Genomic DNA, 24,207 nt, shown 5'->3' with positions numbered 1-24,207 from the left:
CCGCCCCACTGCTGTAACCTCATTGGCTGTAGGCTGCAAATGCTGTGAACACGTGTAAATGAGGTTTCCGCCACCTCCAATCTTCCAGCAATGTTATGACGCAGTAGCAGAAAATCGGAGTAAATTCAGCACCATAATCTTTTGATCACACTGCGTGGCTGAAATAGCTTGATTGGGAGAGTGTTAGCCTGAAGATCTAAAGGTCCCTGGTTCAATCCTGTGTTTTAGCAATTTCAACTCATTTTGGAGAGAGAGCGAGGCCAGCAGGAAATTTAAAAGAGCAGTGGCAGGAAGGAGTGAGAGAGTGAGACCAGTGGGAAGCTTAAAAGAGCAGCAGCAGCAGTCTGAACGAGTGAGAGAGAATGAGACCAAAGGGAGGTTTAAAAGAGTGGCAGGAAGGAGCAAGATCTACGAGAAGTTTAACAGAGCGGCGGGAAGGAGCGAGAGTTAGAACAGTGGGAAGTTTAACAGAGCGGCGGGAAGGAGCGAGAAAGAGCTAGAAAAGTGGGAAGTTTAACAGAGCGGCATAAGGAGCGAGTGAGAGTTAGAACAGCGGGAAGTTTAACAGAGCGGCAGGAAGGAGCGAGAAAGAGCTAGAACAGTGGGAAGTTTAACAGAGCGGCCGGAAGGAGCGAGTGAGATTTAGAACAGCGGGAAGTTTAACAGAGCGGCGGGAAGGAGCGAGTGAGAGCGAGAACAGCGGGAAGTTTAACGGAGCGGTGAGAAGGAGCGATAGAGAGTTAGAACAGCGGGAAGTTTAAGAGCCGTGAGAAGGAGCGATAGAGAGTTAGAACAGTGGGAAGTTTAACAGAGCGGCGGGAAGGAGCGAGTGAGAGTTAGAACAGCGGGAAGTTTGACAGAGCGGCGGGAAGGAGCGAGTGAGAGCCAGAGCGGTGGGAAGGAGCGAGAGAGAGTTAGAACAGCAGGAAGTTTAACAGAGCGGTGAAAAGGAGCGAGAGAGAGTTAGAACAGCGGGAAGTTTGACAGAGCGGCGGGAAGGAGCGAGTGAGAGTTAGAACAGCGGGAAGTTTAACAGAGCGGCGGGAAGGAGCGAGTGAGAGCCAGAGCGGTGGGAAGGAGCGAGAGAGAGTTAGAACAGCAGGAAGTTTAACAGAGCGGTGAAAAGGAGCGAGAGAGAGTTAGAACAGTGGGAAGTTTAACAGAGCGGCGGGAAGGAGCGAGATAGCTAGAACAGCGGGAAGTTTAACAGAGCGGTGAAAAGGAGCGAGTGAGTGTTAGAACAGCGGGAAGTTTAACAGAGCGGCGATTAATAGCGACTACTATTGGTGTTGTTTTAGTATTGTTAGGATTTATTAAAATTGGTAAAGTAGATTAGTATGGGTAAGGTTATTATTACTATTGATAGGGTTATTAGTATTAGTAGGTGCACTTCGCGTCTCATGGATAATCATATGTGCAGGAAATGTCAGATGCAGCAGTTTGAGCAAGGGTTTCAAAACTTGACCAGCAGCTGACATCACTGCGATGCATCCGTGAAGCACATTTATAGAGTGGTTACCCTGCATCTTCCGAGTATACAGGCAGAGAGGGAATGAGTGACCAACAGACAGTCAAGAAGGAACAAGTAGGTAGTACAGGAGACCCCTGAGCGCATCTCACTCTTGAACCAATGTTCAGTTCTGAATACTGAAGAAAGTGATGGTTTATCTGGGGAGTGAAGCCAGAGCTAAGACAATGGCACCTCGGGTGGCCCAGCTGTACAGGGGGGTACAAGGAAGACTGGAATAGCGCTAGTGGTAGGAGATTCGATTGTTAGGGGAGCAGACAGGCGTTTCTATGACCGCTGATGTGAATCCGGGATAATGTGTTGACTGCCTGGCGCCAGGTTATGGATGTCACAGTGGCTGCGAAGGACCTGAGGGACAGGGTGAATAGTCATCATTCGTGGTCCACAATGGTACCAGTAACATAGCTAGGAAGAGGGATGCGGTCCTGCACCAAGAGTTTAGGGAGCTAGGTAAGAAATTAGCCAGCAGGACCTCAAAAGTAGGAATCTGTGGATTACTTGCGCTGCCATGTGCAAGTGAGTTTTGAAATAGGAGGATAGTGCAGATGAATGCACGGCTGGAAAGATAGTGCAGGAAGGAGGGCTTTAGATTCCTGGGGCACTGGGACCAGTTCTGAAGTAGGTGGGACCTGTATAGGCCGAACGGGTTGCCCCTGAACAGAGCTGGTTCAAATTTCCTTGCGCGGCTATTTGCTAGTGCTATTGGGGAGGATTTAAACTAACTTGGCAGGGGTGTGGGAACCAGGAGTTAATACAAGAGAGGAACACCAAAACAAAGAGAACTGGAAGAGACAGATAGCACTGAGTAGGAAATAGCAAAGTATTAGGTGGAATCAGAGTGGGAGTGTTAGACAGTGCTAGAGAAGGGTGTAGTTCCATATTAGATAAGAGTGGACTGAGAAAGACTACAAGGATTGCAAAGACAGGATTACAACGCATGTGTGCAAATGCACAAAGTGTGGTGAATAAGGTTGGTGAGCTACAACCACAAATAGTGTTATGACCGACTGCTCCAGTCAAAGCCCCCAATCAAAAAATACGATTCTGATTGTGGTGGGAGAAACACAATGTTAATTCAATCCCATCCCTTCACAGATTGCCTAGCATATCATCTTAAACTTTCCAAATTAAAGAAAGACTCAATCTATTAACCGCCCGAATGAGGCTAACCAAATCAGGTGTCTTTAAATCAACAAATTAACTGTTTAATTAGAAAAACTAAATTCTTAAACAGTACTAAGACATAAACAACATTTAAACTAGAAAAAATTAGAATTTACAAATTTACAGTCCAATGTGGCTTGAAGTCCTCACAGCTGTCCGATGGGGGACAAAAGGAAAATAGTAGAACAGTCCGTAGTCTAATTCCAGCAGTAAGTGATGCTTTCCTTCTCCAGCGATGACTGCAGTAGATCAACAACTCGCAACCACTTTCAATAGAATCACTCTGGCTTTAGAATTTTTGAGGGATAAAAGATTGTCACAGTCTAACTTCCCTTCCTTCAGTTTAAATTAGCTGAGAGCTCTCCTTTCAGGTGCTAACACACAGCTGTCTGTCTGTGTCCTCTGTTAGAACAGACTGTTTGCACTATAAGCCAGTTCAAAATTAAATTGTAACAAATGTATTTCTTGATGTTCAGTCTGAGTGGCTGTATCCAAGGCAACTAGAATGCACCCTTTGAATTGCAATCTCCGAATGACTGTGTCCAAGGCAACGAGAATGCACTCTTTGACTCCGTCTTTAGAGCTTGCTGCCTTAAAGCAGTACGGCTCTTTTCCAGTCTTAAAGGCACACCACATTCTTCCCCCACAAAAACACTACAGGATCATAACAATAGCAGTATGGGAAGAAGATGTAGGGGCAATAACGGAAACGTGGCTTAAAAAGGGTGAGGACTGGGCGGTTAATATGCAAAGATATAAAGTTTTCAGAAAAGATAGAAAAGGAAAAAAGTGGGGTGAGTTGGCAGTCCTGATTTGGGAAGACATTGCAGTGCTGGAAAAGGAGGATGTCCCTAAAGGGGCAAGGACAGAATCCATTTGGTAAGAGTTGTGAAGCAAAAAGGGTATGATCATGCTACTAGGGGTATTCTATAGGCCTTCAAATAGTGAGAGAGAGATAGAGGAGCAAATCTGCAGGGAAATCACAGAGATGTGCAAGAACTATAGACTGGTGATATTGGGGGACATTAATTACCCAAATATCGATTGGGATAATTTTAGAGCAAAGAGCAAGGAGTGGGAGGAAATTCTAAAATGTGTTCAGGAGCACATCATTGACTAGTATGTTCTCAGCCTGACTAGAAAAGAGGCATTGCTGGATGTGGTGCAGGGAAATGAGGTGGGCCAAGTGGACCAAGTGTCTGTGGGGTAGCACTTGGGTAAGAGTGATCATCATATCATAAGGTTTAGATCAGTAGTGCAGAAAAGCAAGGAACGAAATAAGATAGAATGTCTACATTGGAAGAGGGATAATTTTAACGCGATGAGAAGGGATCTAGCCAGGGTAGAATGGAATCAAAGACTGACAGGAAGAGCTGTATAGGAACAATGGATTATCTTTAAGGAAGAGATGCTTAAGATACATGCTAGGAACATTCCAACAAGGTTGTAAAGTAGGGGAAGCAAGAACAGGACTCCTTGGTTGACGAGGGAGATAGAGATAATGATGAACAAAAGTGAGGATATATGATGCATGTAATATGAACTCATCAAGTGAGAACCAGGTTATATACAATAAGTTGAGAAGGGAGGTGAAGAGGAAAGTAAGACTGGCAAAGAGAGAATATGAAAATAGAGTCATAGAGTTATACAGCACAGAAACAGGCCCATTCTGTCCGTGCGGCCATCAAACACCTATCTATTCTAATCCCATTTTCCAGCACTTGGCCCGTAGTCTTGTATGCTATGACATTTCAAGTGCTCATCTAAATACTTAAATGTTGTGAGGGTTCCTGCCTCTACCACTCCTTCAGGCAGATTCCAACCACCCTCTGGGTGAAAAAACTTTCCTCAAATCCCCTCTAAACCTCCTGTCCCTTACCTTAAATCTATGCCCCTGGTTATTGACACCTCCGCAAAGGGAAAAAGTTTCTTTCTATCTACCCTATCTGTGCCCCTCATAATTTTGTATACCTTAATCAGGTCCCCCCTCAGCCTTTTCTGCTCTAAGGAAAACAACCCTAGCCTATCCAGTCTCTTTTCATAGCTGAAATGCGCCAGCCCAGGCAACATCCTGGTGAATCGCCTCTGCACCCTCTCCAGTGCAATCACATCCTTCCTATAGTGTTTAGACAGGTTAGATGAGGAAAAACTGTTCCCATTAACAAATAATACGAGGACTAGGCGACACAGCTTGAAAATTTTAGCAAAAGATGCAGGGGGAATATGAGGAAGCACTTTTTTACGTAGTGGGTGGTAATGACCTGGAACTTGCTGTCCACAAGGGTGGTGGAAGCGGAAACAATCTGTGACTTCAAGAGGAAATTGGATGGCCACCTGAGAGAAATAGACTTGCAGGCCTACGGGAATTGAGCCGGGGATTGGACTGACTGCATAGCTCCATGGAGAGCCAGCATGGACCCGATGGGCAGAGTGTCCTCCTTATGTGCCGTAAATTACTCTATGACTCTAGAGCAGGACATGGTCTGATTTCAACACAGTAAGAATTCAAGTAGGAGGAAGAGTGTGTAGGTTGGGGAATTTGAAGTTTAGGAGAAACAACAGTGTAAAGTTCAGTGTTGTATTATTAACAAAGACGAGACTGGAAATGAAAGAAAGATCAATTATTGGACAGCAAACTTTCTCTTCCCCACAAGTGTGAAAAATGTTATGAGCGTACAGGAATGATATCGAAGACTTGGATAAACTTGCGCTTTATAACTTATTTTACTTCAGCAACTCAGATACATTGTATAAAGTTTTAGGTGTCCAAAAATATCTACCTTTCTCATAACATACTGTCCTGGAATTGAGACAAGCACATCACAATATTTTCACTGAACTAGATGCTCACCTGTGTTCAGAACAGTACGGGGTTCTGGATACTATAAAGCTATCCTTGATTGTTACTTTTATCTTTTAATTACTTAACATTGTTTCTTATTATTTTCTGAAAAATCTTACTGAGATGTATCCAGTTACAGTGGTCAAAGAAAACCAGTAAATCAGATTGGCAAGACCTCCTGGAAGTACTGGAAGACTGGCAGTTGAGGTTATGTCCCAGCATGGGTCCTTGCTCTTAGGAAAGAATTGGAGAGGGTGGAGAAATATAATGAAAATGTCAAATTAAAAAATCAGGGAGGGATGAAATTTATTAAGACGCTGAAAGGGCTGACTTTCTGAGGACTTTTAATAATGCAAATAGTACAGTCAGCTAGCACAGGTATAATACACTACTGTGACATAGGAACATACGAATTAGGAGCAGGAGTTGGCCGCTTGGCCCCTCACGCCTGCTCTGCCATTCAATAAGATCATAGCTGATCAGATTGTAACCTCAACTCCACATTCCCGCCTACCCTAATAACCTTTCACCCACTTGCTTTTCAAGAATCTATCTCCCTCTGCCTTAAAAATGTTCAAAGTCTCTGCTTCCACTGCCTTTTGAGGAAGAGAATTCCAAAGACTCACGACCCTCCGAGAGAGAAAAAATTCTCCTCATATCTGTCTTCAATGGGCAACCCCTTATTTTTAAACAGTGACCCCTAGTTCTAGATTGTCTCACAAGAGGAACCGTCCCTTCCACATCCACCCTGTCAAGACCCTTCAGAATCTTATATGTTTCAATCAAATCGCCTCTTACTCTTCTAAACTCCAGTCGATACAAGCCTAGCCTGTCCAGCCTTTCCTCATAAGACAACCTGCCCATTCCAGGTATTTGTCTAGTAAACCTTCTCTGAACTGCTTCCAAAGCATCTACATCCTTCCTTAAATAAGGAGACCAATACTGTACACAGTACTCCAGATGTGGTCTCACCAATGCCCTGTACAGCTGAAGCATAACCTCCCTACTTTTGTATGCAATTCTCCTTGTAATAAATGAAATAAATAAACTTGTGCCAAGTGTAATTTTCCATTTGATTGAACAGGCTTTTAGGATCTTCCAAAGCATTTAAAAACTCCGCTCTTGAATAAACTGATGTGAAGTACAGGCTCCTGGCAAACTTTCTCCAACCCTGGCTACCTCGATGGCTCAGCATAAAAACAAGAGCCAGCGTGAGGCAAAATGGGGCATAAATCTGTACGCTACCTTACAGAAGAGCATTTTGGAGCACTATATTCTTTGTATGTGACAATACACATGAATTCTAATGAAAGGAGTGAAAAGCTAAATATACTTTCACTGTGTCCAGTACAGGATGGCGTCAGATTTCCACAGGCCAGGCGTAGGTTTTTCCAATTGTCAACCGTACATGTTACTGGAGTCCCCAGAAGTTCAGCTCTAGTTTTAGTGGTGGGTTGCTCATTATATGCCAATCATATGCCTGTCATGTTAGAACTGGTTGCTCCATCGGTATCCAGGGCACAAGCCAGAGTATTTAAATTGCTGATTAAAACAATTAAAAAAGCATCCTACACTTGTTATAGAACCCTTTTGCAATATTGGGCTACCTCAATGCCTGTTGTTGGGCTTGCCCATCAACTCATGGCCCTGACAGAGAGGAAAGACCCTTCAGCAGCATTATTTAAAGGGATCATTCACTCAATACATATTATTTGCCGGTTTATTATTTGAGGCTGCTGGTTTTCTAACTTGGAAAACTGATTTCTGACACTGACGACAAGTTCTTGATGGTGAAGACACATCCACCATCCTATGCTCCAAATGTTGTGTGGTGCCAGTCTCTGAGCTGGTGCTTGCTAGGGTCAGATCAAGTGATGCTGCACCTTCAGAAAGGTTGGCCTTCTCTTCCTAATATGGGTGCAGGTCGTCCTCATTTCCAACACCTTAAATGAAAGAGACGAGGTTAAGCTTTTGATGTGAAGGGAAAGCAAACAAAGAAGTGGTTGCTGAAACCAGCTGCAGCTTGTCATGCAGTGTTTGTAGGGTGAGATAGAAGTAAGAAAACAGAATAAGATATGAAGAAGCCCTGCTCAATGTCTCCACCACTGTTGCCTGTTGCCATCAGTGTGACCCTCCCTGATGGCCAGCATGTTTTCTGAGAGAGAGAGAGAGGGGTAAGGATGTGTAGGTGGGCTTGGCCACCTTCATTGTGCAACCTTTTATCTCAAATTGTGGGCTATCTTCTCCTCCAAGAAAGAAGAGATTGTGAATGACATCCATCTGAGGTGTTCAGAGAATGTACAGTTGAATCGTTCATCTGCACTGTGTCACATGTGAGGTGTGGGAAAGTGAGGATTGCAATAATGGTGAAAGTAGGAAGTGCAGAGTGTGTGACTGAGAAGAAGGAGGTGCAGTGATGTGGGGGAAGGAAGTACTGTGAGTACTGAGGCTGGAGGCAGTGAGAATTTAAACAAGAGAATAAGAGAGCAATACTGTTATTTTGACAACTCTGGTGATATCATTAAAATTTCTTCTCTGTGGCAGTCATGTGCTGGGAACTAAACACCTGGCATTCACTACTCTACTACCTCTTCCTATTGGTGGCCCAGGCCTGGAGGGCTTTCTGCCCACCGGGGGAAAGATAATCTCTCTTCTGTTGTCCACCAGTTGTACCAGGGCCTCCAAAGCAGCATCTCAAAATATGGTTGCCTTGTCAGTTGCAGCCATTTATTTCTTCAGAAGTGTTCCTTTCTGTCTGCAGCCAGAGTGTGCCTCCATTTTAAGTGGAACTGGCTACTGCTGAGTGGCGTCAGTGAAGCCCAATATCTGCCCCATCCCACCCACTGCTAAACAAATGTGCAGCCAATGAATAGCGCAAGTAGCACTGCTGCATACCTCCAAAACGATAATGAAATCCCAAAACTAATTTCACGTACTGGCTGGGACCAGGCAAATAGGTGCAAGAATCATAAGCCCTGCCCCATTGCACAGCTGAAGACGGACATGATTGAATTTTTAGGCCAACATCTCCATAATTATTCTGATCTTGCTGCTTGCATAAGAGAAACATTGGAAGTGTTACTCAGTGTTGAATGATGTTTGCTGGAGTCTACCTTTATTCTTACTGTGGTGTATTTATTATCCCATCAGACAGAAACTCTTGGTGTAATTAGTTGAAGATCTATTATGTGGGCGAACACATGATTAATTGACTGTACTGTGGGGCTGGGGGTGCGGGTGCAGGAGCAGCAGCAGAGAATGATAGCTGATGAAACAGAAGTGTCTGTCTACTTACAGAGCACAAACTGCAGCCTGCTCAAAATGCCTCATAATGTTTCTTATCAATTTTTTCTCTATTTTGAATTTACAATGTAAGCAGGAGTATACTCATGTAAAATAGAATAAAACACGCTTTTCCTGGTAACTGATTTCATTGTTGGGGAGGGATGGTGTAGTAGTAATGTTGCTGGACTTGTAATCCAGAGCCCAAGCTAATGTGCTGGGGACATGGATTTGAATTCCACCACAGCAGATGGTGAAATTTGAATTCAATTAATAAATCTGGAATTTTAATAAAGCTAGTCTAATGGTGACCATGAAACCAGTGTCGATTGTTGCAAAAGCCCATCTGGTTCACTAATGTCCTTTAGGGAAGGAAATCTGCTCTCCTCACCTGGTCAGGTCTACATGTGACTCCAAACCCACAGTAATGTGGTTGACTCTTAAATGGCCTAGCAAGCCAGTCTAGGGATACACAATAAATGCTTAGACAACATCGGCCACATCCCACAAAAAAACGGATTTTTAAAAAATGTAACACTACTTCAGGTGATTGGAATAGTAATGGAAGATGTGAACTTTAACCAAAGACTCAAATATTACAGCGTTGAAATTGAATTTTATATATCTTCAAGATGTACTTTGGGGTTATGTTACTGAATCATTAGACACTTGTGGGATTTGGATAACATTGTAAATTACTGATTTTGATTTTCGGTTTTAAGGATGCCATAAACAGTATCAGTGACACATTCTATGCCATTGTTCTGTTTTTCCTTATATTTACTGATTCTGTACCGTCTCTACTCAGGCCCCTCAGTGTCATCCCCTATTCATTGACCAAGGCAGCTGGCTCATAACCTGGCTACTAGGCATCTGCCAGTGCTCCTCTTGAATGTGTCTTGAGAGTGGTGAGCATTAACATGACCATGAACTTTCATTCCTTGCCTCCTTCCTTTTGTGGAGCATAACCCTCCCGTCCTCACCCCTCCACCCCCTAACCCCCTGCCCATCCCAACTACCTTGCTGTTGGCTGAAATTAAGAACATAACTTATGGGCACAGCCTGTCGCAAAACCAGTTTCAAAAATAATTACAAATGTTGCGAGAAGACCAGGGCAGTGATCGGGAGGTGTACAGAACATTGGGGCAGCAATGGAGGGGGGTGCGAGAGAACATTGGGGCAGTGATTGGGAGGGGAAGTGCTAAAAGTGCTCACCTTGCCCTCCAATCTCTAATCTGGTGCCGAGAAGCCAACAGCTCGGGCCTCCCCCTCACATATGGTTTGGTTTATGTTACGGTGCCAATTATGTCATTAGGCTGTGACATTGAGTGTTAATTAGGCCCCTGCTTGTCTTTTGCAGGAATTTTGTCAGTGACCTGATTTGCCTTTGTTTAATTTAAATGAACAGGAATGGGGTCAGGTTGCTCAACCCCTTTTTTCTTAATCTCCCCCCATCCGCCCCAACCCTCTCCCACCTGTGGTGTTAAAATCGATGCCAGTAGTTCAGTTGCTTTATTCTTGGTGCTTATCAGGCATGCTGGCTTAAATATGGCGTCACACCAGGGCCTGCATGATGTTATTTCTGCATACTATTCATATGATTTAATAAATGTCAGCTGATTGAGATGAGTTAGTTCTGCATCTGGATTATTTTGTTGGCCCATAATGAACAATATTTAGTTAAATTGCTTCACAGATCACCACATATTGCATTTATGTTTTGCTGAAGTACACTCTTTTGTCCATCTTCACTTCTCTGTCCACCCTGTTAGTTCTTTCCTTCCCATTCCTTCCATTTGCACCCCGTCCAGCTCCTGTCTGTCCAAAACCTAACCATCTCTTTGTCACAATTCTCCGACCCACCCTGATCTCGCCTTTGCCTACAACCCTCAACCTAAGTCTCCCTCTGTTACTGTTTTGACTTCCAGTCTGACGTTTGCTTAATTGTCAGTTTGGCTCATTTGGTCACACTTTTGCCTCTGAGTCTGAAGGTTATGGGTTCAACAATCATTTCAGGGTATCTAGGCTGACACTTCAATGCAATACTGAAGGGTTGCTGCATTGTTGAAGGTGCTTTTGTTTAGACCAGGTGTTAAGGTGAGATTGTGTGTGTTTAATATAATATATTAAATTCAATAATTTCAGAGCATGACAGCCCCCCATTTTACTTTCATTTTTAGTCATTTTTTCTTCCTTTTTTTTACATTATTTTTTACAATTTTTTTTTTTGGCATTTATTTCATTTCATCTTAGTCTGTTCAGTTTGCTTACCCACTGTTTTTTTTCAGGTTTGCACTTGCTGCTGTTCAATATTCAGTATATTAATACCTAATCTGTACTAATGCTTTGTCTTTCAACACACCATTAACATATTGTTTGCCTTTGCTCCGTGACCTTTTGGTCAGCTATGTGGCCTGGTCCAATCTAGACCTCCTTTGTTATCTCTTGCCCCACCCCCACCTCACTTGCTTATAACCTGTGACTTTTCTAATATTTGTCAGTTCCGAAGAAGGGTCACTGACCCGAAACGTTAACTCTGCTTCTCTTTTCACAGATGCTGCCAGACCTGCTGAGTGGTTCCAGCATTTCTTGTTTTTATTTCAGATTTCCAGCATCCGCAGTATTTTGCTTTTATTTTAGTGTTTAATTCACTGCCACTTCTCTTCCAGGAATGCCTACCTTGAAGAAGTTCTGCTCTTCTCTCCGACGGGATTTTCGTTTGTCTCTTTTACCTTGTTCACCTTCATTGCTTTCTATTTCCCTCCTGGTGTTTGATAAGGTATCTACCAAAACTCGTTTTCACAGCCACATCTCCTTCCTCAGTGACTGTCTCCGGCTCCGACTTATTCCACGTGGATTCCAACTGCAGTTTCACCCATCATGCTTTGAAACCACCCAGGATCACCGGTATCTCCGAGAAATACAACGTTCCTCGGACTGCTATTCTCGCCGCATCCTGAGATCCACACTCAGTGCTATGCGCCGCCACATGCACACACTGGACCTCTCTCTCCAGCAGCACCGCCTCACCTTATCTCAAAGCTGTTCTACTCCGCAGTTTCATTTCATCTTTCGTCTCATCCGACGCATTAACAAAAAACTTTTTTTCTTCCTTTCAGGTGTTAAGGAACGCAAGCTCCAGCAGCTGATGGGGACTAATGCCCCTCCAGATCCTCCTTCCGCTTCACTTCCCTCTGACCCCACCCCTTCTGATCTGACCCCTTGCCGTGTATTCACTATACCCTCTGACCTCCCCCTCTCTGATGCTGAGCGTTCTGTACTCAGCAAAGGTCTCAGTTTTATCCCCTTACGCCCCCACCTCAATGAATTTCGTGCTCGGCATGACGTTGAGCTCTTCTTCCGTCGCCTCTGCCTCCGGGCTCACTTCTTTGACCAGGAGTCCTCCCCCCGATCAGCGGACCCATTCACCCGCCTCCAGCATTCTCCCTCTACCTGGACCCCTCCCCCTGGCCTCTTAGCCGCTCTTGATCTCTTCATTGAAAACTGTCGGCGAGACATTGGTCATCTCAATTTCTCTGCCCCCCTCACTCACTCTAACCTATCCCCCTCTGAACTTGAGGCACTCCGTTCTCTCAGGTCTAACCCCGACATGGTCATCAAACCTGCAGACAAGGGTGGTGCTGTTGTCGTATGGCGTACCGACCTCTACCTTGCAGAAGCTCAACGCCAACTCACGGACACTTCTTCCGACCTCCCTCTGGACCATGATCCCACCACCGAACATCAAGCCACTGTCCAAAGGACTGTCACTGACCTCATCTCCTCTGGAGATCTTCCCTCTACAGCTTCCAACCTCATAGTCCCACAACCCCGGACAGCCCGCTTCTACCTCCTTCCCAAAATCCACAAACGGGACTGTCCCAGCAGACCCATTGTGTCAGCCTGCTCCTGCCCCACTGAACTTATTTCTTCCTATCTAGACTCTACCTTTTCTCCGCTGGTCCAGTCTCTTCCCACCTACATCCGTGACTCTTCTGACGCCCTACGTCATTTTGACAATTTCCAGTTTCCTGGTCCCAACCGCCGCCTCATCACTATGGACGTCCAATCGCTCTACACCTCCATCCCCCACCAGGATGGTTTGAGGGCTCTCCGCTTCTTCCTGGAACAGAGGCCCAACCAGTCCCCATCCTCCACCACCCTCCTCCGCCTGGCTGAACTTGTTCTCACATTGAACAACTTCTCCTTCAACTCCACGCACTTCCCTCAAGTAAAAGGTGTCGCTATGGGTACCCGCATGGGTCCTAGTTATGCCTGTCTTTTTGTGGGATATGTCAAGCATTCTTTGTTCCAGTCCTACTCAGGCACCCTCCCCCAACTCTTTTTCCGGTACATTGATGACTGTATCGGTGCCGTTTCCTGCTCCCGCCCCGAACTGGAAAACTTTATCAACTTTGCTTCCAATTTCCACCCTTCGCTCACCTTTACATGGTCCATCTCTGACACTTCCCTTCCCTTCCTCGACTTCTCTGTCTCCATCTCTGGGGATAGGTTGTCTACTAATATCCATTATAAGCCCACCGACTCCCACAGCTACCTCGACTACACTTCTTCACACCCTACCTCCTGTAAGGACTCTATTCCATTCTCCCAGTTTCTCCGTCTCTGACGCATCTGCTCTGATGATGCTACCTTCCATGACGGTGCTTCTGATATGACCTCCTTTTTCCTCAACCGAGGATTTCCCCCCACTGTGGTTGACAGGGCCCTCAACCGTGTCCGGCCCATTCCCCGCACCTCTACCCTCACCCCTTCCCCTCCCTCCCAGAACCGTGACAGGGTTCCCCTTGTCCTCACTTTTCACCCCATCAGCCTCCATATCCAAAGGATCATCTTCCGCCATTTCCGCCACCTCCAGCGTGATACCACTACCAGTCGCATCTTCCCCTCCCTTCCCCTGTCAGCATTCTGAAGGGATCGTTCCCTCCGCGACACCCTGGTCCACTCCTCCATTACCCCCACCACCTCGTGCCCGTCCCATGGCACCTTCCCCTGCAATCGCAGGAGGTGTAATACCTGCCCATTTACCTCCTCTCTCCTCACTATCCCAGGCCCCAAACACTCCTTTCAGGTGAAGCAGCGATTTACTTGTACTTCTTTCAATGTAGTATACTGTATTCGCTGCTCACAGTGTGGTCTCCTCTACATTGGGGAGACCAAGCGCAGACTGGGTGACCGCTTTGCGGAACATCTCCGCTCAGTCCGCAAGCAGGACCCCGAGCTTCCGGTTGCTTGCCATTTCAACACTCCCCCCTGCTCTCATGCTCACATCTCTGTCCTGGGATTGCTGCAGTGTTCCAGTGAACATCAACGCAAGCTCGAGGAACAGCATCTCATTTACCGATTAGGCACACTACAGCCTGCCGGACTGAACATTGAGTTCAATAATTTCAGAGCATGACAGCCCCCCATTTTGCTTTCATTTTTAGTCATTTTTTCTTCCATTTTTTTTACATTCTTTTTTACATTTTTTTACAATTTTTTTTTTTGCATTTATTTCATTTCATCTTAGTCTGTTCAGTTTGCTTACCCACTGTTTTTTTCAGGTTTGCACTTGCTGCTGTTCAATATTCAGTATATTAACACCTAATCTGTACTAATGCTTTGTCTTTCAACACACCATTAACATATTGTTTGCCTTTGCTCTGTGACCTTTTGGTCGGCTATGTGGCCTGGTCCAATCTAGACCTCCTTTGTTATCTCTTGCCCCACCCCCACCTCACTTGCTTTTAACCTGTGACTTTTCTAATATTTGTCAGTTCCGAAGAAGGGTCACTGACCCGAAACATTAACTCTGCTTCTCTTTTCACAGATGCTGCCAGACCTGCTGAGTGGTTCCAGCATTTCTTGTTTTTATTTCAGATTTCCAGCATCCGCAGTATTTTGCTTTTATATTATTGTGTGTGTTTAGGTGTACATAAAATCCAATGGCACTATTTGAAGCATTCTGGCCAACAGTCATTCTTGGATCAATGCCAACAGATTAATAAGTAATGTTTGCTGTATGCAATTGCCTGCAAGTTGCCTACGTAATGACAGTGACTCCACTTCAAAAGTAATTAATTGATATTGAGCGCTTTAAGACCATCCTGAGGACTTGATGAGGCATGCTACATAAAGGCAAGTTTTCTTATTTTCTTCCTTCGTATCTCAGCTGTCAGATCACAGAAATTAATGAGGGACATTTATTAATAAGGGACAGGAAAGCTTTTAACCCAGCATCAAGCCTTGTGATGCCTGAAATGGGCCAGACGAATTTATGAATAGCGAGCTCCAAAGTAACACCACAGTGAAGTGTGATGTGAAGCACTTGGGACCTTTTACTATGTTAGAGACACTATTTAAATGCAAGTTTTTGTTGTTATACACATGGCACTTAGTGCATTGCTGAGATTTGTTTGATTGTTAAAGATTGTACTGTTGAATTGAGATATTTTGTTACAAGTAAAAGCAACCAAAGCATGCCACTAGCAATTTGACCCACTTTTAAAAAGTGAAGTTTTGTTAATTTTCTATTCAGGATCGGTTTCTGTTGCGTGCTAGGTGTTAAATTATTATTTGGGTGCTGTGTGAAGTGCACAGTGTAAGACAGATGCACTGGGATAATTTTAACTCTGGATGATGGTATAAAATGGGTGATATCCAATTAGCCATCCATTCTATACCCTACCCAATTTTCTCTCTCTATTGAAGTTAGTGGAAGGATAAATCAGGCTTTTTGTATAATGACCGGTGAGTTCAATATCACCCATTTTACCCCATCACCAGAAATCAAAATGGCCCCCACTGAATGGTTTACAGAACTGAGTGTCATATTGGAATTGCATTTGCTCAGAGTGGTCAGTGATAGAGATTTTGAAATTCAGTGACGTATAAAATTAGGAACATTTTGATATCTCTCTAACATATTACTCTAAACCACAATTATTCAATGTCTGCAACATATGAATTTGCCTCTGTAGTAAAATGCTTATATTAATTACCAATTCTCTTTGATTTTGAGGGCTTCACTATTCCGTATTCTAGTGTCTTCAACGCAATGCTGCTGAAGTGAATTGAAATGATTATTATGTAATATGTCTGATTGACAATTGATTTAAATTCCTCTCGGTAGACATATTACATTGATAGTTAACATCTGCCATTTTGTCATGTAACTCTTTTGATCTTTGTCCCTGTGACCCAGGGAGAGTTCATTTGTAGTTGCAACGCGGCTTCAGTGCAGTGCAGTGCAGTGCAGTGCCTTGCATAATCTTTAGTAGTGATTCAATTTGACCGCCAAAGAGCTGGCATTTTAATAGGCAGATACTGTACACTGAAAAGAGGCATTTTAATATATACTATACACTGAAAGGAGGTGCTAGAATAAGAACACTATTTGTCTGCACATCCAAAAATTTAATAAATGTGGTGGTGTGCCATATTGTTTTACCGTTATTTTTGTAAATTAAATGTTCAGTAGAAATATAAATTTGTGTCTATTTTTGAAAAGCAAATTCTGTAACAAGTACAAATTTCAAAGTTGTCACAATTCAACATGATGAATAACTTGCAAACATAGTGATCTTAAGAGAGAATGCCTCAGTATGAGGTTTGCACATTGTGGTAACACTGTTACTTTCTTGCCACATAAAAACACACCGCACAATTAGTAATGAAAGATTTTGAGCACTTGCGTTGATCAGAGATTTTGGAATACCGTGATCTATCAATTTATTGTATGTGATTGTGGTTCTGATATTGGGGAAGGCTCACTTAAATTTTTTAATTTTAAGAATCCCTATTTTCATGTCATTTTTATAGTCAAAATGTACATAAATCATATAATACATTGTGATTGCCTGCAGCACCATCATGCTCCATTAACATTGAATAAGTCTAACTCAACAAAATTGGGAGGCTGGTTAATTTTACACAATTTCAGTTTTCGATATTCAAAGGAGACCAAAAATGTGAAGTCTGTATTGCGACTGACTTGTGTAATAGAAAGAGAACACCATATATGATATTGTGGTCTTGGTGAAGGTGATCATTATATCTTATGTCACCCATGAAATGGATTGCTACAGGAGATTTGTGAATTAGGCGAATTACAGAATGAAAACAGTGAAAACAATTTATAGATCAGCGATGAGCCCTACACCTGTAGAGATATCTTCCTGTCCCGTTTACAAAACGCCACTCCTTTTCAAACAACAAGTAAAAAAAAAACAATGTCATGCTGTTTAATTCACAGATTTTCACAGTTGAAAGCTATTTGACTACTCATGAATCACGATTATTTTGACAAACTAATTTGTACTGAGATATAAAACACTATTGGTTTAACAGAAACAAGTATCACAACAATGCAGTTTGCTCTCTTGGCACTTAAGCATTGCCATGCATAATCTTTAGTAGTGATTCACTTTGACAGCCAAAGAGCTAGCATTTTAATAGGTGGATACTATACACTGAAAAGTGGCATTTTAATACATACTATACACTGAAAGGTGGTGCTAGAATAGGAACACTATTTGTCTGCACATCCAAAAATTTAACAATCGTGGTGGTTTGCCATGTTGCAGTACTGTTACTTTTCTAAATTGAATGTACAGTAGAAATATAAATTTGTGTCTATTTTTGAAAAGCAAATTCTGTAATAAGTACAAATTCCAAAGTTGGCATAATTCAAAATGATGAATAACAAACGTAGTGATATTAAGTTTCAGGCAGTAGTCATTTATGATTCGAATGACATGCTGAGCCACATAGAAAGATCCCAAGACTAAACTGCTGCACAGAGTCCCAGCTAAAACTAGACATGGGGCTGAATTTTATGCAGGTGGCGGGGTTGCGATGCCCAGTCAGAAAGATGAGGGGAACTTCACCTCTGCCATTCTGGGGGACCCCTAGCTGCGTTTACGACACAGGCAGTTAACTGCCTGGCATCAAGGTCCATGTCCATTTAAGCACAGGGATCCCGCCTCCAAGTGCTGCTGGCCAATCAGAGGGCTGACAGCTCAGTAGTGCTACCGGGAGTGGTGGCCACTGCTGGTAGCAGCCGTGGAGCCCCAGAGTGGAGGTAAGTGGGGCAAGTATGCCAGAGCTAGTCAGACAGGCCCCAGTGAGGGGGAGCGGTAGGGCAGTGGTGAGGGTGCTTGTTGATGCAAGGGCTGCCTTTGCCACCGGGGGCCCTATGTGGGCCATAGATTGCCCAAGCAGGAGGCCCTCCCCCCCCCCCTCCAACCACCAGCCCACAGGATGGATGCCTGGTTCTACTGGGCGGTCTCCCCATGTGGCAGGGTTCCAATCGGCTGCTGGTAAAATAGCAACGGCAGCAACAAATGCTGGCCTTGTCAGTGATGCATGCATCCCATGAATGAGGAGAAAAAAGGGTTTAAACGCCCTAAGTGAATTTCTTCTCCCAAAAATATACTCTATTCTTAAAATTTGTTAAAAAAAAAATACATAGTTCAAATTTGACATTATGGAAAGTGCCATACAGATGAGTTTCTTTCAATACAGTATATGCCTCACTGGACTTGCCATTACAGGTTATATTAAAAAGTACATTTACATTACATGCCAAACATTCTCTGGTGCATACAGCCAGAGAGGTTTTACACGGGTTCCAGCCCCTCTGTATACTATGGCAGGAGGGCCATACACAGTGGCATTTCCCCACTGAGCAATTGTGGCAGCTGCCCCAAGCTTTAATGCAACCCTCAGCACATAGTCCTGGACCTTGGAATGTACCAGTCTGCAACATGCAGTCACCGACAACTCTTTGCACTGGAAGACCGGCAAATTTTGGGCAGACCAAAGTGCGTATTTCATCGAGTTGATGGCCTTCCAACAGCAATCGATGTTTATCTTTGTGTGCATCCCTGGGAACAGCCTGTAGTGTGCTGAGTCGTGTGTTACAGAGTTGCTCAGGATGAACCTCGACAAAAACCACTGTATCTCCTTCCTTCGCTTTGCGAAGGCACATTCCAGAAGGCGGTGGACGACAGTCTCTTCCCCACCGCTGCCAGGCGGGGACAGTGAATCTCTGGGAGTGCAGGAAGGATCTGATGGGGAAGGCCCTTCTCACCACCAGCCAAGCTTGGTGCTTGTTTGAAAGTTCTAGTGATGAGGCATTTTGCCAAATGTCTGACAGTCTGCTCGGGGAACCATACAACGGGATCCACCATCCCCTTTTCTCGCAGGGCCTCGAGGACGTTACGTGCTGACCACTGCCTGATAGACTTGTGGTCAAATGGGTCTTTCTGTATAAACTTTTCCATGAGGGACATGCGGTATGGCATGGTTCAACTGAATGAAGGGTTACACGGCAATGTGGCCAGACCCATCCTACATAACACCAGAGACAGATACACCCTCAGCACGCAGTGATACTTGGTGTTTGCGTACCGAGGGTCTACGCACAGCCTGATGCAGCTGCACACAAATCTGGCCATCAGGATGATGGCGACGTTGGGTCCATTTTTCCCCTTTTTATCTAGAGATTTGCACATTGTGTCCCTGCAGATACAGTCCATTTTCGATCTCCAGATTAAGCGGAAGATGGCTCGAGTGACTGCCACAGTGCAGGAGTGGGGTAGGGGCTAGACCTACGCCACATACAGCAACACGAGAGCACCTCGCACCTGATGACCAGGTTCCTACCCGCAATGGAGAGGGAGCATCGCTCCCACGTGGCCAGTTTCTGTTTCAACATGGCTATACGCTCCTTCCAGTTTTTGGCACATGCCCCAGCCTCTCCAAACCATATCCCCGGCACCTTCAGGTAATCTAACCTGATGGTGAAGGGGACAAAGGATTGGTCAGCCCAGTTTCCAAAGAACATGACCTCACTCTTGCTGCGATTTACTTTGGCTCCAGTTAAAACTGGTCGTAGATGCTCATCAGTCTGTAAACTGACAGTAGATCCGAACAGACGATGGCAAATGCCCTCAGTCAATTTTTATTCCAAAAATATACTTTATTCATAAAATTTGTTTAAAAAAAGTTCCCAATTCAAATTTGACATTGCATAAAGTGCAATACAGATCAGTTTCTTTCAATACAGTACATGAGGTGACTCACTGCACTTGCCATTACAGGCTATATTACAAAATATTGACATTACATGTAAGACATTCTCTGGTGCATACAACTCAAGGGGTTTTACATAGGTTCCAGCCCCTCTATACTATGGCAGAATGGCCTTACACAGTGGCATTTCCCCATTGAGCCTTTGCAGTGCATCCTTTAGCATGTAGTCCCCTCAGTCAAATAGCTTGGTGATGCTACCTAACTGGTCTTAAATATGCAGAACAACAATGGCATGAGAGGCTGCTGCTGCTCAAGGAATCGTACCACAGCAAGAAGTCAGTGGCCCAGAATTTCCTGAAAACTTGTGCCAAAACAAGGTTGTAAATATGATGCAGTGCTGATTTTCAGCATAGAAAACCCAGGAAATTCAGTCATAAGTGAATTGTGCTCGCATTTACAGTATGCCCACATATTTATTTATTTAGAGATACAGCACTGAAACAGGCCCTTTGGCCCACCGAGTCTGTGCCGGCCAACAACCACCCATTTATACTAATCCTACATTAACCCCATATTCTCTACCACATCCCCACCATTCTCCTACCACCTACCTACACTAGGGGCATTTCCTCAATCTTTTGCAGCAACTCAGTGATACCTCTGCCAAAACCCTCCATAGATCATTAGCATAACTCTGGCTAATGACAAGAGAACATGAGTTTCCTGCATTTATGCCTAATCTGAACGGATGTACATTTATCTCTCAAATTCTAGACACAGCAGGGCCCAAGATCATATTTTTGGTGTTCTATGGAAATTTTAAAAGCACTTCTGACTGAGACTGGCATATTATGTTCTGGATCTTTGAATGCATTTTTACAGCATCAGAATGAGTTACTTAAAAATTATAAAGCTTTCTCAATTGTGTTTATAATTCCCATAAAGGATAGCTTCAAACTTTAATTTCATGCATAACAAAGGAATATGAACTAAGGTCCTTGCTTTTCCTTGGACCCCGATTCTATACGTTGATTCCAGCTGGTTTTGCATAGATTTTTATGTTCTGGTGCATGCTAATGAGATTTTTAGAAAATTTCAGAATAAGCTGCCAATGGCAAAATTGGTGTTAATTTTGTTATAACTTGCCAGATATGCTGTTTGAGGAAATTTTGGGCCATTGGGCCAGATATTGCTGTGACGGGGCATCCAATAGCATCTGCCATTAGTTGACTTTGCATGTTTAAATTTTTACATTTTTTTTGGGTGGCAAGTTACTAAAATGTGAGGTGGTAACATTGCAATAAGGGAAGTTGGGCATCTGGGGCCTGAGTGAACAGGGCAAACAACTGTGTATCTCCTTAACCTCTCGGAAGCTTGGGGCAGCCGCTGCAAAGGCTCAATGGGGAAAGACCACTGTGTAAGGTCCCCCCACCAAAGTAAACTGAGGGGCTGGACCCATGGGAAACCCCTCGGGCTGTATACACCAAATATGGGTTTGATGTACAATGTACATGGCATGTAAAATGGGTGGAAGGGTTGTGAGGCAACTCACTCCTGTATCGAAGAAAACTGATTTCCTTTACACTTTTTGGAATGTCAACTTGGTGAAGTTTTGAATTGTTTTGTAATGTATTTTATTTTAAATATTTTTATGAATAAAGTATATTTTTTGGGGGAAAAGTCTGACTGAAATTAACAGTGCAAGGACTGAGAAGAAAATGTAAATTACAGTGGGTGAATTCAATGTCAAACCAGTTAGAGAAAGGGAAATAAAGAGAGGGGGAAAAAATGGTATAAGTGAGAGAAAAAAAGTGACAGAAAATAAATGTTAAAAAAATTACTTCTAAATTTTACATTTTTAAAATCTCCAATAACAATTAAAAGGAATGAAACTCTGCATTTGTAATAGTTAATTTTTAGTTCCAGTTGATTGGCAGTAATTAACAATTATCACAGTGTTAAAAGTATACGTGGACTGGAATGAACAATCCTGAACTCTCGGTGGCAAGTTTAGTTCGTATTCATTGCACAAATACAGCAACTTTTTGCCATTCAGTGTTGAGGCAGAAAGTGAAGTGCTGCCTTTGTGAAGCTAACAGTGGAGTAATACAACTCAGACAGTCACATTTGGATATATGAGTTTAACAGCTCATTTGTCCCTCACCTGAAGTTGCTGAATTTGCGCATAAATAATGTGGTGTGGCATTAGTCTCACTGTAAAGTCTGGGCCATTAACTTTGCAAGTGAAAAGTAACTTGATAAAAAGCCTTTCAGAATAATACCTATGAAGCATCACAACACTTAAAAATAATTACACTCTCAGGAGTCATATTGCAACATTCCATCTCTCACCTTGAGTAATATTACAGATTGAATTTTTATTTCCTTTTTTCCAAGGAATTGCTCAGCTATCTCTTTATTGTTGTTTTAGTCTAGTTCACCTTTTCTTAACTGGCTTTTGTATCTCTACCGTTAATCAACATCAACCTTCTAAAGGAAAGTTGACAACATGGAATGTATTTGCAACAAAATAATGCAGACTATTAAGTGCTGGGCTGACAGTGGCCCAAACATCGTAACAGGACTTTTGAAATGTTATGCTTGGATCAATACATTTAAGTATCCTACTGGATCAGAAACTCTGTCCCGTGGGAATGAATGGTACGTGATTCAGCATGTTAGTACTAAATACTTCCAGGAGAATAAAAAAATTTATCTTAAATCACCTGGATTTACAATTTGTGAAACAATGGGAATTCTAGCATACAGTGGATAAATTAGTCCAATGGCACTGTGTAATGATGACTGTTGATTAGTAACCAAGGTGATGTCATTCATACTGCTAAGTGTTCCTTGGCTTGTTCACATACCAGATTGTAATTGGTTTGGATAGATATACTTCAAAATGATCAATTTTCTTGATTAAAAATTTACAATTTAGCCACGTGTATTACATTCTTGTGAACCATCGTAATTTGGAACTGGCTTGATTGTCTGTTGATGTGTCTGTTTAGAAAGGTCCAAAGCAAGGCTGATATTACTAACCTTTCATTTTAGACAATTCTTTATTGCTAAACTAATGATGACTTAATAGTTCCTACTTTGAATTTCGTGTTATGTAATTCGGCCTTGATTTGTTTCTTGTACTCTGCTTTAACCAATGACTTGCATACAGCAATGTACCATTATGGAGGCTAGCCTGTAAAAAGTCTAGTGTGAAATGTTTTCCACGTTCTTTGAGTTGGAAATTATTGTCTAGATGATTTACTGTGCTTGTATCAATTTCTTCTGTCCACTATTTTAACAATGGTGCTTACTCATTTATTTTAAATGGATTAATGCCTCTGTTTAACACTATTGTCAGTCATTGCTAGCTTTGCTTCTTGCTTGTATTTTGGTCATCTTTGGGCATCTCACACAAATGTGGTTGAATTCTAATTAAAATTGTTCTGTAATTGCAGAATACTTTCTAAAGTAACTTTAATTTGGAAACCAGGGAATGAGCTTGGCCTGTGGCAATATTGCAAGATGGGCAAGTGGGGGAAATTGGCTGCCCATTTTACACCCTGCCCAATTCTCCTTTCCACTGAAGTCAATAGAAAAGAAAATCGGGCTGCTCATAAAACAAACTGTGGATTGATTCTCACCCATTTTGAGCCACTGCCAAAGAACCATTTTACTCACCCCCACCCACCCAATCCATCAATCTCTAACTTTCATCATTAATATTTAGAATCATAGAAAGTTTATGGCACAGAAAGAGGCCACTTGGCCCATCGTGTCTGCATGGTCGAAAAATGAGTCATCCAGTCTAATCCCACCTTCCAGCATTTGGTCCGTAGCCCTGCAGGTTACGGCACTTGAGGTGCATATCCCGAGACCTTTCAAATGAGTTAAGGGTTTCTGCCTCTACCACCCTTTTGGGCAGTGAGTTCCAGACCCGCACCATCCTCTGGGTGAAAAAACTTTCCTCATCTCCCCTCTAATCTTTCTACCAATCCATTTAAATCTATGCCCCCTAAACACTGACCTCTCTGCTAAGGTAAATAGGCCCTTCACATCCACTGTATCCAGCTCCTCACAATTTTGCACATTTCAATCAAATCTCCCCTTAGCCTTCTCTGTTTCAAGGAGAACAACCACAGCCCATCCAATCTTTCCTCATGGCTGCATTTTTCCAGTCCTGACAACATCTTTGTAAATCTCATTTGTACCCTCTGTAGTGCAATTACATTCTTTCTATGATGAGGTGACCAGAACTGCACACAGTTCTCAAGTTATGGCCTAACCAATGACTTATACAGTTCTAGCATAACCTCCCTGCTCTTATATTCTATACCTTGGCTAATAA

The 24,207-nt window shown here is 43.2% G+C and overlaps 1 protein-coding gene across 6 annotated transcripts in view; it reads left to right on the top strand.

Annotated features, from left to right (window-relative positions):
• Positions 1-24,207, top strand: part of LOC137379576 (fatty acyl-CoA reductase 1-like) — a 220,300-nt gene that overhangs the window by 60,325 nt on the left and 135,768 nt on the right. The gene's annotated exons all lie outside the window — the stretch shown is intronic.

This window comes from Heterodontus francisci, chromosome 18 (genome assembly GCF_036365525.1).
Source record: "Heterodontus francisci isolate sHetFra1 chromosome 18, sHetFra1.hap1, whole genome shotgun sequence".
NCBI classification, from domain to species: domain Eukaryota; kingdom Metazoa; phylum Chordata; class Chondrichthyes; order Heterodontiformes; family Heterodontidae; genus Heterodontus; species Heterodontus francisci.
This window is presented reverse-complemented; position numbering and strand designations above follow the sequence as displayed.